This window comes from Musca autumnalis, unplaced genomic scaffold, assembly GCF_047663935.1.
Source record: "Musca autumnalis isolate F117 unplaced genomic scaffold, ASM4766393v1 scaffold_1, whole genome shotgun sequence".
Lineage (NCBI taxonomy): Eukaryota > Metazoa > Arthropoda > Insecta > Diptera > Muscidae > Musca > Musca autumnalis.
Window position 1 is genome coordinate 328707667 of NW_027411644.1, and position 12984 is coordinate 328720650.

The window sequence follows — 12984 nt, forward strand, 5'->3', positions numbered from 1 at the left end:
AATAAAACGACACATTTGACTAGAAAAAATAATTGTTTCGTTATGATTTGATTGGTTTCGATTTGATTTGAAACTGTTTTGATTTTGTAAATATGTCGAAAACTTTGTTTCCTTTTGCAACGAACAAGAAAATAAATCGTTCATAGGCGAAGAATTTGGAAAATTCCAATTCATGGCAATCTGCTAAATGATTTCTCAAATGGCCAGTGATGATGAGTCTGAGGCTGATGATGGTGATGTTGATCTACTGTTCACCACATTGATGAGTATTTGTTTTTGGATAATAATCAGTGTTTACTTTTTTGTTGAAATATTCCTTAAAATAATATACAAATGCATTTGTTAAATCAATTAGAAAGTAATGTAAATGTGCATTTAATTCAATTCGTGTTCCCTTGGGTTGAAGTTAACTACGAAAATATCAATGAAATAGACTCAAGTCAAGTTACACAGGAAAACAGCAACAAATAACACTGTGAACCGACTTTTTGGGGCAGAGATAATTCCTTTTGGGGATGAAAGCCATTGGTGAATATATTAGGAATCCCGAAGGACAGATCCGCCGTGTATCGAACTTCCGAGATATGGCGTGATGAAGTTTCTGCTGAAGACCCTATAAGGCGTCTGAAATTAGCGTTATATCATTATTAACTGCTGTTTTAGCTTATTTATGAGATGGCATGCCTTCAGTCAAATCAAATGAGGATTATTTTTGTAGAGCGTTTCGACCTTCTACCTCCCTTCCTTCAATGTCCTTTTCGTCCCTTATTTTAAGAACTGAATACAAAAGTACCACAAGATGACTCTTTCAGCTTCGAAATGTTCTGCAAAAATGTCGCTCAGAAAATTTTGGGTACGACTCTCACTGACAACTAATCGATTTTGTCGCGTTTTCATGGTCATTTTTTACATTCAAAATAACATTAAAATTATTCTAGGCGGATTTGATGCCAAAATTGGAAAGGAGAATATCTTTGACCCCACCGTCGTGAAATTCAGTCTCCACAATGAAACATCTGTCAATGGATTGAAGCTGATAGACTTCGCAGCGGCAAAACACATGTTAGCTAGCTGTACCAGATGGAAGGATAAGGGCATCAGGTTGTCTGCAGACCAAACAACAAGACATCAAATTGATAAAAGCGTGATAGATGGAAGACATTCATCGAACGTGTTGCGAGGAGCAAACATAAACTCGGACCACTATCTTCTTGCAGCAAAGGTATGTACCCATTCAAACGTAGCAAATAAAGTACGAACAGACACAACACGGAAGTTGGACATCGGTAAGCTGTAATCAGAACAGACAGCCACAGGATATTCCACTCATCTGATCGTCCCGATAACATTTCAGCACACTTGCAAAGTATTGCCCACTCCATGCAAACAGCCGCAAAGTCATACTAGGATACCAAAAACCTCCCAGAAGGGACCCATGGTATGACCAGGAATGTCGTGTTGCTATCGAAAAGAAAAATGCGCCATATAGTGTTACATTACAATCACTAGCGACGCGTAGCGCATGAGAGAGGTATCGGGAGAAAAGGAAAGAGGAGATCCCTATTTTCCACAAGAAAAAAAAGAAAAATGGAAAAGTAGGAGTGTGTAAAGTAGGAGGAGAGTAAACATGAAACTGAGTGGCTTTGGTACAGGCACACCCTCCTTTACAGACCAGCAAGGTGATTTGGTAACAGGGTATGGAAAGAACATTCTCCAAACTGCTGGTATCCAATAATAGCGAAGACGACGAAGATACCACAGATCCAATCCCAGAAGATGGTATTGAATGTTTACCGCCCAGCCTAGATGAGTTAAAGACTACAATAAACCGACTGAAGAATAATAAGCCAGCAGAAGCCGATGGCCTACCAGCCGAACCGTTCGAAAGACTATATACTCTAAGTATAGGGGCACAAGTCTTCTCCCTATTGCCTACAAGATAGTATCAGGGATATTGTGCGAACGACTAATGCCTATGGTGAACAAAATAATTGTGTCATACCAATGCGGCTTTAGACGTGGCAGGTCTGCCATTGTCCAGATATTTACCCTGCGGCAAATCCTGGAGAAGACCCAAGAGATGCAGATCGACACCTACCACCTTCTTGTCGATTATAAGGCAGCCTTCGACAGCACCATACCCTCAAAGGTATTCCAATCCATGTCTTATATTGGTATCCCCGCAAAGCTCATTCGGCTTTGTAAGATGCGGAGTCTGAGTCAAAAAAAAAAAAAAAAAAATAACTCGACTACGTCTCTCTCCACGTTATAGAAATATAACATTAAATTTGGAACAAAAACTTTTTTAAATCATTATTTATTTTAAAAGAAAGGTATACGAAAACATATATGCAAACGGTATATTCTGCTAAGTTAAAGGACAATTCACAGGATATTTACTATCCTCTGAAGTGTAGTCTATTGATCCCTACTTTGTTGATCCAATTGATTCTTTACATTTTTGCAAACAACAGTAAAGTTCAATGACAATCGAATTAAGATTGGACCTTCAACCTCTTTCGTCAGAAGGACAAAGGTCTATTGGTATTCTCATCTCGTTTTTTATGAGAAGTCTTCTTTTATTAAAGACATTGTGGTCTCTATGGGAAATCTGACTGAATACCCGGTGACACAAAATGGAAGTCAAGATCTGGGGATGGAAAAATTCCTTTTCGGAATGAAAGCCATAGCTGAAATTTCTGAGTTATGACAGAATGAATTTTTTGATTGACCCCCATCAATCATTGAGAAAATAGCTTTATTTACTATTTGTAGGTAAGTCAAGCTTAATCTCATATATGTTGTTTTCAAATTTAAAAACAACAAGTTTAAAGTGGGATGTAGTTAAAATTGGTTACTTTAGGGGATGGCAGAGGAATTCGATTTTGTCAAGTTTTCAACATTTTTGTAGAATATTTTCATGCACGAAATCTCATCGTGTGCAAACATCCATCTGCCTACGTGCCGGGTGGTGTACACAATATATCTCAAATATTTCAAGAAAATTATCCACTGAATTTTAGTTTAAGGGGTGATCCCTACTTATACATTTCAAAAAGCAGAAAGTTTAAATAACATAGAATATGTGGTCATATTTTTAAGTCGAGAGTTTTTCTCGAAATCGCACACAGAAATATGTGATAATTGGTTTATTAGTTTTCGAGCTAGAGTTGGTACCGCAAAATGCTTTAATAAAAACAGGGTTTCGTAGACAGCCTCAAAACTTCGTAATATTTTTTTCTTTCAGATGAAGTAAAAAATATGTCAAAAAGTTACGTAGTTTTATCGAAAAAATCATGAAAAATGGCTTTTATTGAGCTTTACAACTGGGGGTCTCCTTTTAAGGCTAAGCACACTAAAATGTTGGCTTACATCCAGTTTGAAACTTGGTCATGAATTGCTTATAATTCTTATTGCATGTAGTCCTTATGATTTGTATTGCCCCTTCATTTTCACATATTTTGAAAGCTTAAAGATTTTCTCACGAGGGAGAATTCCGTCCAGAATATACTCGTGCAAAAAAAAAGAAAACTGACAAAAACTTTCTAACTTTGCTATTTTTTAACGTAATAGGCCGTTTATATATAACAAGGTTAACCCAGTGGGTCTGGGTTTCAAATGTCATTTCCATTGTATATACTTCAAACAAATCCTCATAAAGAAGGTTAACCCTGCAAAAAACTATAATATAAACGCCGTATTAGATTCGGAAGAAACAATATTGATATGTTCGAATGTTTTGGAACGACTGCCTTTGCTAATGAATATTTAAGGAAAAACTAACACATTAGGTTATATAGGCCAAAATATAGAAACAAGTTACAAATTTGTGCACATTTTATTAATTGTTAGTGGTATAGGAATTCACTTCGGAGTCGACCCAAAGTCGGAGTCGGAGCCGTAGTCGTGAAAAAAACACACGTATTGAGTCGGAGTCGAGCCAAAAATACCTCGCCTTCGAAACCCTGCTAAAAACAAAGTCACATCTCTTGAAACAAAGGTAACCCTTATACTACCCGTGCTAATGAATGGTTCCGAAGCGAAGAGAAACAATTTTCGAAAGATCTACGGGCCGAGCTGCGTTAACGGTGAATATCGACGTCGTATGAACCACGATCAGAATCTGCTGTACGACGACATTAGTACAGTTAAACGTATCGCAATACAATAACTGCGTTGGCTGGACAAATGTCCTGTAACGGACCAAGCGTTCTTTTAATAAAATATTAAAACAACATGACTATATTGAAAGCCAGACGATTTTTAAAACACAACTTCTTTCTTTTATACTCGTATACACTTTCAAACGATAAAAATGTGTCTCATCGAAATAATGGTTTTAGACACCAAGTATGTTTGAATGAAATCCGTTTCAGACAATGTGGAGTTGAGCGCACGATTACTCCCGAACGGATCAACCGATTTGGTCCAAAATTTGGTACATGCTTGTAATTTTGGCAATTTGGTAATTTTGGGGTCACTAATATGACGAAATATTTTTTTTTTTTTTTTGGGAAGTCCAAGACAAAAATTCTTGGATCGTTTTGAATTTGTTTCCGATGGCACTCCTTGTGGTTCTGTTTACAGCTACATAGTGTGTTTCGTGAGCAAGTCTTTACTTCCAGCTCTAAAAATCCTGCGATTAACAACATAAATGGCTGGCGTACACGACATTCGAAAGGAGTGACTGACATGGGTTCCAGCTTTTCACATCTAAAATATACATACATCAAGTTACAAGAAGGTCTATATCGGGTACCTCCCTCACAAAAGTTGAAAACATTGCAATTTAAGGACTGTTCAAATATAGTTTTGAAATTTTCATCTTTCAATATATGACCTACGGTGACGAAAAATATATGAGAAAAAGACAACAATTTTTAGTTTTCCATGGAAAAAAATTTAACAAATTTGTTAAGCTGCATGAACGATTTTTGGTACATGGATTGAGAAAAAATTGCCATTCTCAAATCTGTTCGAGATACTAATTTCGGTTATTGCACGTAAAAGTTACAGGGGTTTTAATTTAATTTAATTTGTGATTTATTTTGTATTAAAAAAACCTTGTGGCCAAAAAGACTAATACAATATGCTTCGATTATTAAAATACACATTAAGCTTATAAAATAAATTTAAGTAAATATAAATCACTACGTACACTTCATATTACTTCTTAGAAGAGAACTACTCCAAAAATACCTCATATAAGAGGCTGTAAAAAAATTATTAAACATTTATTGGGTCATAAGTAGGATTCAATAAAAAAAAACATTTCAGTAGGGTTTCAATTCTGATAATAAGAAAAAATCTTAAAAAAGCGCTACTCATTACATTGAGAAACATTGTAAATTAATGGCTTCCTACAAACTATATTATTAACTTTAGTGAAAGATTTAAAAAAATTGATAGATTTTAATAAAATTCAAGCTGTTTATGCATCTTAAATATATTTAAAAAATTTGTACACTCTAAACTTTTTCTGTTGAATTTCACTATGATAATGATAGGCAACAAAAATTTGTAATTTTCAACAGCTTTGTTGTTGTAAGATTTTACGCAAAATGTGTTTAAAATCCACACATTTTGAGTTGCGACTTTAGGCACAATTTATGGTAATTTTACGCACTTTTTTATGTAAATGTATGCAAAATAATACCCAAATCATTTCTGAATGTGTTTAATAAAACTAATGACAGAATGCGGGAAAATTGTAATTTATGTAATTAAAAATACTAATAAAAGCAAATACATATAAACTTTATACAAAATCGGGTTGCAGACTTCTAGATTTTAATTAAAATTATTTATGACACTAAAAACATTTTACACTATTGGTCTGTTCCAGTACAGCAAGAATCTACTAATTGTTACTATTTTTTCGATAACATAAAGGGAAAAAATTTATCGTAGTAAAAAATAGTAGCTTCTTGCAGGTTCTGGAACAGAGCATATATTGCACAACTTTTTCTTCTTTTAAGCACTTTGTTAAAATTTTTTATTGACTCTTTTATTTACTGTAATTTATTTAAAAACAATATCTTCACAATCTTTCGTCAGCTTTGGACAAAGAACCGCGAGCAACTAACACGTGTTTTTGAGTTTTGTTGTTCTTCTGCTTGAATAATAAACATTTGTTTGTTGTGCGAAAATAATTTCAAGCATATTCAGTTGAAACTACAGTTTTTGCAATAATTTGTGTTTGAAATTACGCATTTCCATAAATTGCACTATAATTTGTTAATTATTACGCAACTCCTAAAAAATCAACAAAATATAACAGTGATTTTCATTGTAATTTTCAACAAAATAATAGGGTGTACGTAATCTAAATATCGCGAAGATTCACATGAAACCAAAACTTTACAAATCTGTTTAGCGGTTCGCATATTATAGCAAAAACAAACAAAAAAATATGTTGAGCAAATTTAAAAAAAAACGTTTGTAAAAAAAATTATTTTTTTAAATTTATTTTGTGAGTTAGTTGAAGAAAATGTAGGAAAACTAGGTCATCTATTTTAGGTAAAATTCACGCGAAAACGCACATTTATCATTGTAATCACTTTCCAAATACACGCTATCATCTTAAGCAAGATGTTCATATAAATTTTGGATACCTTTCAATGGGGAATAATTTTGAAGGAAAACTGTATCGGATAATATCCATTTTGAAATGCGTGTATAAAGCGAAATCCTCAAAATGACTTGATGCGCATGCGGTTTCCCGATACAACGAATTGTTTTCTTTTCATTTGTAAACATTTACCAAGATTTACTTTGGCGGCGGCGATGTAGCATCGTCTGCAATTAGTGTGCAAAAAATTGTATAACGCTAATAATTGCGACACACACACACTTTTTATGCGCATGGATACATGGATCTGAACCTATTTCAATAAAATCCACCAAGAACCGTGGATGTATCATCACACAGTATTTTTGTAAACATCTGTTTCCGCAAAAACATGAGTGATGTGTCGGTTTCTTAACTAAAAATGAAACGATCCACAAAAAACGTAAATTAATCCGCGATATTTTCAAAAAGATTTTTCGAAATTTTTTCAATTATTGCAGTAGCCGTTTTCGCCGATCTAGTGGATGGATTTTCACGATCCATGATTTATATGATCCGGACCGCCGAAAACTAAAATATCGGTGTACCAGCACACTGAAAAGGATATTGTAAATACTGTATCCAAAAAATAGGTTTTTTTAGAAAAAAAATATCGCAATAAATATTGGCCTTTGGCAGTAGATTACTGTGATGCTGTGTGGGCTACATAGTCAATATACATACGAGTACATATCAAATTATGCTTAATCGCGTCCAAGTTAAATCAAAACTACAAAAAAAAAACACCTAAAATCCGGCTTCAAAATGTCAGCATCCATAAAATGTGGATGCAGTGGCAATTTTGATAAGTGATACATTAGAAGTGTAATCTTCATTTTGTATTCTTCTACTTTTACTTTGCAGATGTTTAAAAAAACTTAATTTGATCCAGTAATAGTCATAGTTACTGCTAAACTACAGTAGTTTGCGTATTATAATAGTACAAAACCTTGGCTTCATGGAAACTACATTTTTTGTCCTTTACTCATATACATACATATTTTTTGAGGAAAACAATTTTTCCTGAGATATGGGCCTCGAAGTTGCCCAATATTTAGGGTCATTCCTCATACATTTATTGCACTAACGTTTTTAATAGTCTTTGTTATGATATTATTCTATGTAGGCTGTGTTGATAAGGTCTTTCAGTTAAACAATTAGACTGACTTTGTTATTAGTGGAAAAGATTTGGCATTTTTCGCCAAGGGGTAAGGCAGGGAATACTATAGTTTCGATCCACGCCACTGGATCTCATCAGTTCCCTTGTTTCTTGTTTGTGGATATTCTCCACCGAAGTTATTTTTCAATAACTTCTTCAACAAGAAACTTTTTATACCCAAACATCAATCGTCAGCTCGAAGTATAAAGGTAAGCAAAGAAAAAAGTTCAATGAGAAGTTTTTCCTTGGCAACCTCATACAACTCCGACGAAAGTGTCTGCGAAAACAATTCAAACCTCTTCCACTTGTATGTGTCGTCGAATTTTGACGAATGCACACACCAAAATTTGGTTGGTCTGCTTTACAGCAAAAACAACACACGTCGTGTCAGTGTCTTCAATTTGAAGCATTGTGGCGTTTTTGTATTGGGATAGCGTTTGCAATTTTGTTTTTTCAAAATAGTCTGGCTTAATCCCATTGTTGTTGTTTTAATATTTTAAAACAACTATTTTATTAGTGGAAAAGATTTGGCATTTTTCGCCAAGGGGTAAGGCAGGGAATACTATAGTTTCGATCCACGCCACTGGATCTCATCAGTTCCCTTGTGTTGTTTTTGCTGTAAAGCCTTACCCCTTGGCGAAAAATGCCAAATCTTTTCCACTAATAAAATAGTTGTTTTAAAATATTAAAACAACAACAATGGGATTAAGCCAGACTATTTTGAAAAAACACAATTAGACTGACTTTTATGATATCTACCCAACAAACGCCTAAAAATATATACTCTTTGCAAAACGTATTTATTTCTCTAACTCATTTTTTTGAGTTACCGACAAAATCGGTAACATTAAAATGCAAAATTATGAATGAAAAGTTCAAATAATAGTTGACAACACTGTTGCTATCGGTAAAACTTTACGAGTACTTTTTATTCGTCGCTAACTTACCGAATAATATCGTTAAGGGGAGTACACACCATCAGTCAAAACTGACAGTCAACGAACTTTTGCTACAATTTTCTGGCAAATAAAAACTTTTGTTTAGGTAATAATGCTTGATATACAATATGTAAAGTATTATTTAGAGATTAGGAAAGTAATTATTCAGCTAGACTTTGACATTAACAAAATAGACCTCGATGACTGTCAGTTTTGTTGGCCGGTGTGTACTATGCTTTAATTACCGAAATTATAAGCATTTTAATTTTGCCGATTTTTGACGGTAACTCAAAAAATGAGTTAGAGAATCGCACTACTGTTCTTTGACATAATCTTGTAATTAATTCATGACATAAGGACGACATTGAAGAGATAATCATTATTTAAAGAAAATCTTCGGTAACAACTTCAAACATTTTCTTTTGTTATTGTTGCTACAGCAATAATCGCTTACATTCAAGCAAGCCACAAACAGCAAAAAAAAACATTTTTGCCCCAACAATTTCCATAATAATACCCCATTTAAATTCATTCACCTATCACCATTCACTCCCCTTTCACTTCCTTTATACACCATTTCATACGTACGTTCGTATTTATGTATTTATGAATGAATGTTTGCTGGTGTTTGTGGAACAATAAATGAAAAAGACATCAAATTAAACAAATATTGGGGTTACGGATGGGTTTATTTCACATGGATGATGTGTGGACCACCCACATGACACACAAAAACAAAAGTTCATCATCATCATCCAAGTCCATATGTTGAATCTAGAACTTGGGGAGAGAAGTCATTGTCAGAAGAACATAAATTAAATCGTAGACGTACTCGTCTTCGTACACAGATAATGGCAAGGCAAACCACAGACACCTGATGGAATCTGGTTGTGCTATTTGGTATTTCCGATGTTGATGATAAAGTTCACGGGATTCTGTCGTAAAATACATAGCATAACATCAACAACTAAATCGACATCAAATATTGCGCAGCATAATTAAGTTCCAAGGAATTTTAAAGACAACAATAACAACATGATGTATGGCAGAGATACGTATGTATATACATACATACTTTTATACATACTATATTATTGCCAGAATTGTTTATCTAACCAATTAAATGTGGCCCATGTTTACTCCTTAGCATGTCGTTATGAATGCCGCCGTTTAAGGACACATGACGTAGATATGGATGTGTGTTTTGTGATGCATGCTCTCTAAAGAGGTTTGAGTAAAAACTCAATTGAACTGAGTGGGGTTTTATACGTGAAATGGTGGATGTTCTCATGAGTGGTATGTTTAAAAAAATCAATATTTACTCAACTAAACGGAAAACACTACCAAATAGACTCAATATAGAAATGTGAATTTACAGAGCGTCAATTGGGCCTAAAAACAAAATATGTTTGAGTAGTACGCATCCAATTTAGCATCTATTAAAAATAAATTTCGTTTGTTAGGAGGGTTGCCGTTTTTTTATTTGGGATGACGACTTCTATTTTGCTTTTCTAAATAGTCAGGCTTAACCCCATAGTCGTTGTTTTAATATTTTATGAAAACAACTTTAATTTATTAGTGGGAAAATTTGGCGATGTTTATCAAGGGGTAAGGTAGGGAAGACTGTTGTTTCGGATCTCACCACAGATTCTCATCAGTTCCCTTTTTTCTATAGTTTCGGATCTCACCACAGATCCTCATCAGTTCCCTTTTTTCTTGTTTTACAAACAGAAACTTTGCAAACAAAACCAGTGGGAAAGATTTGGTTTTGCAAGTGAAGTTGTTCGAATTTAGGTAGTGCCAAAGAAATTCTAGATCGGAGTGTTTCTTTGGACACATATCTATATTAAGTCTATTTGGTAGCCTTTTCCGTTTTATTTGAGTAAATATTTTTTTTGTTAATCATACGACCAATGAGTTTTGTATGTACTTTAAAGATAAATATTATTCTAAGGTAATATTCCATGGAGGACTTTTGCTGAAAAGATTAAATGCATAAACAACTGCACAGTGCTTAAGTCCATTCAAATACGTAAAGAAATACCTAAGAAATTTTAAACGGACATTTTCGAAGACAATTGGTCTGAAACCATTGCTATTGGTATTAGAATGGAGCTTTGATTCATTTTTACAATACTTCCATAAGGGTAATTATAAGAATTCTTCACCTAGTTCTATGGAATTCCTTGAATTTGAACAATCTCTGGGTTGCAGACCAAAAACGTATTTATCATTTCTCTTCATCTCTCAGTTCTCTTAAGTCAATTTCCAGTATTTATTTTCAATTTCTTGATTTCTGATCATGGCATTAAATCCCGGTCCAACCTACTCGTAGAGTAATTTCATTAAAGAAATTTCATGGAAATATGCGTTCTTACTTTTATACTTTTTGACATTACAAAATTCGTCGACTCTATTCATACAACCATCACAGCAAAGTGAAATTGGTTGGGTTGATTAAACACCACTGTAACCAATAAAATGAACTTTGATATAGTCCCCCGGTTCTACCCGATATTGTTGAGATTCTTCACTTGCACAAAGCCCCCAGATAGATAGGAAAAAACTTAAGACAACTTAAAAAAAATTCCTGCCCAAAAAATTATACCAAAATATTACTTACCTACTTAGTTATCCCTCTACAGAGTATTTGTCCTATAAGCCTAAAAAAATGCAATCCTATCTGTTTGTTGCTTTACTTTACTAATTTGAAATATCGTCGTTTTCGATCTCGCCTTCCACTTCCCATCGCGACTAAGATACGATTAACTAAAGATACGTTTAACTATACTGATGTCGCTGTATTGCTGATAGAGCTCGTGGTTCATACGACGTAGAAATTCACTGTCAGCGCATATTGGCCCGTAGATCTATCGAAGAATTTTTCTCTTAAACACACCAAGTACTGATTTATCTGTTTCGACATCGGAACCATAAATTAGAATGGGTAGTATCAGTGCTATTTTTCATGAACAAGATTTGGCTTGTTTTTTATATCCTACTCCACATTGTAATAAGGGGTATTATGTAGTTATACATTTGTATCGCACATGAGAAAGAAAAAGAGATAGACCCATATTTCAATTTTGAAATAAACGTAGAATTACACTCTGAATCGATTTATGCATATCCTCGCGACTATCACTCTGTTCGCAGCGTACAGATCGCTATTAGTTCAGATTCGGATATAGCTCCTATATTTTTTGCTGCATAAAATAAGTAAAAAAGTATCAGTCGGCTTTGCCGACAGAGATATACCCTCAGTGTGTGTGAATTGAAACTTTCATCTATTGACAATATTTAATCTAATACCGGCTACGCAGATTTTAAAAGATTAAGTTGCCGAAAAAAGATATTTCATTTGAAGCTCAAAGGTGTTGCGGAGGATGTACTTGAAGGAATGAGCCGACATAGTCCATTTTGGAAGTGCATCTTATTATGGGAGTCATTCCTTTAGTTGAATATTGTGCCCACCAGTCATTCCTGCTAGTCACTTTATAAGTTAGAGTGCTTGTCTTCGAACATAAACTAAGTTTGGAAAAAATATTACGAAAGCCAAATTTTGGACCGAATCGGCTGATCCGTTCGAGTTATCGTGGGCTTCATTTAGCCAATATACATACATAGGGGTTTTTAATAGCCCCAAAGCTATTAAATCAGGAAATATGGACTTGCCACTAAAAAAAAAATTACCGCCGTAATGGTGGCAGCGAATGCAAGTTGTTACAACAAAGATCAAGTTCGGACAAGATATTATGATGGCCAAATTTTGGACCTAATGTCTGGGTTATAAAATCGCAATAAGAAAAATTAAAAAAAAATTAATTTACATATTTGAGTTTTACCAAATATGTAGAAGAAACACGAAAGTAAGTAGGTTCATTTTCAAAAAAAAAAGAGAAATTCGGCCTTAGAATGAAGTTGCCAACATATTTCTGGAACCCTCTTAAATAATTACCTTTTTTTAAATTTGTTCTGGACCGAAATAATGTTGATCGCTAGTGGTCGATGTTTAAAAGAAATCAAAATTACTCTGATGTTTGTACTTTAAGAAAAAACAAGTTTCGATTCGCTGTGAAAAATGATTTTTTCTTCTTACATCCAATTCCGAAATATTTGATATTTATCTGATACAAACTTATGTCTAGGACACACAATTTTGAACCGATTTTCCTGAAAATTTGGAATTTTTTTTTTTTTTGAATGACCACCAAAAATTGTCTCCACCAAAAGTTGTGAACATAGGTCCACGTTGGGGTATAGCCCCCATATAAGGG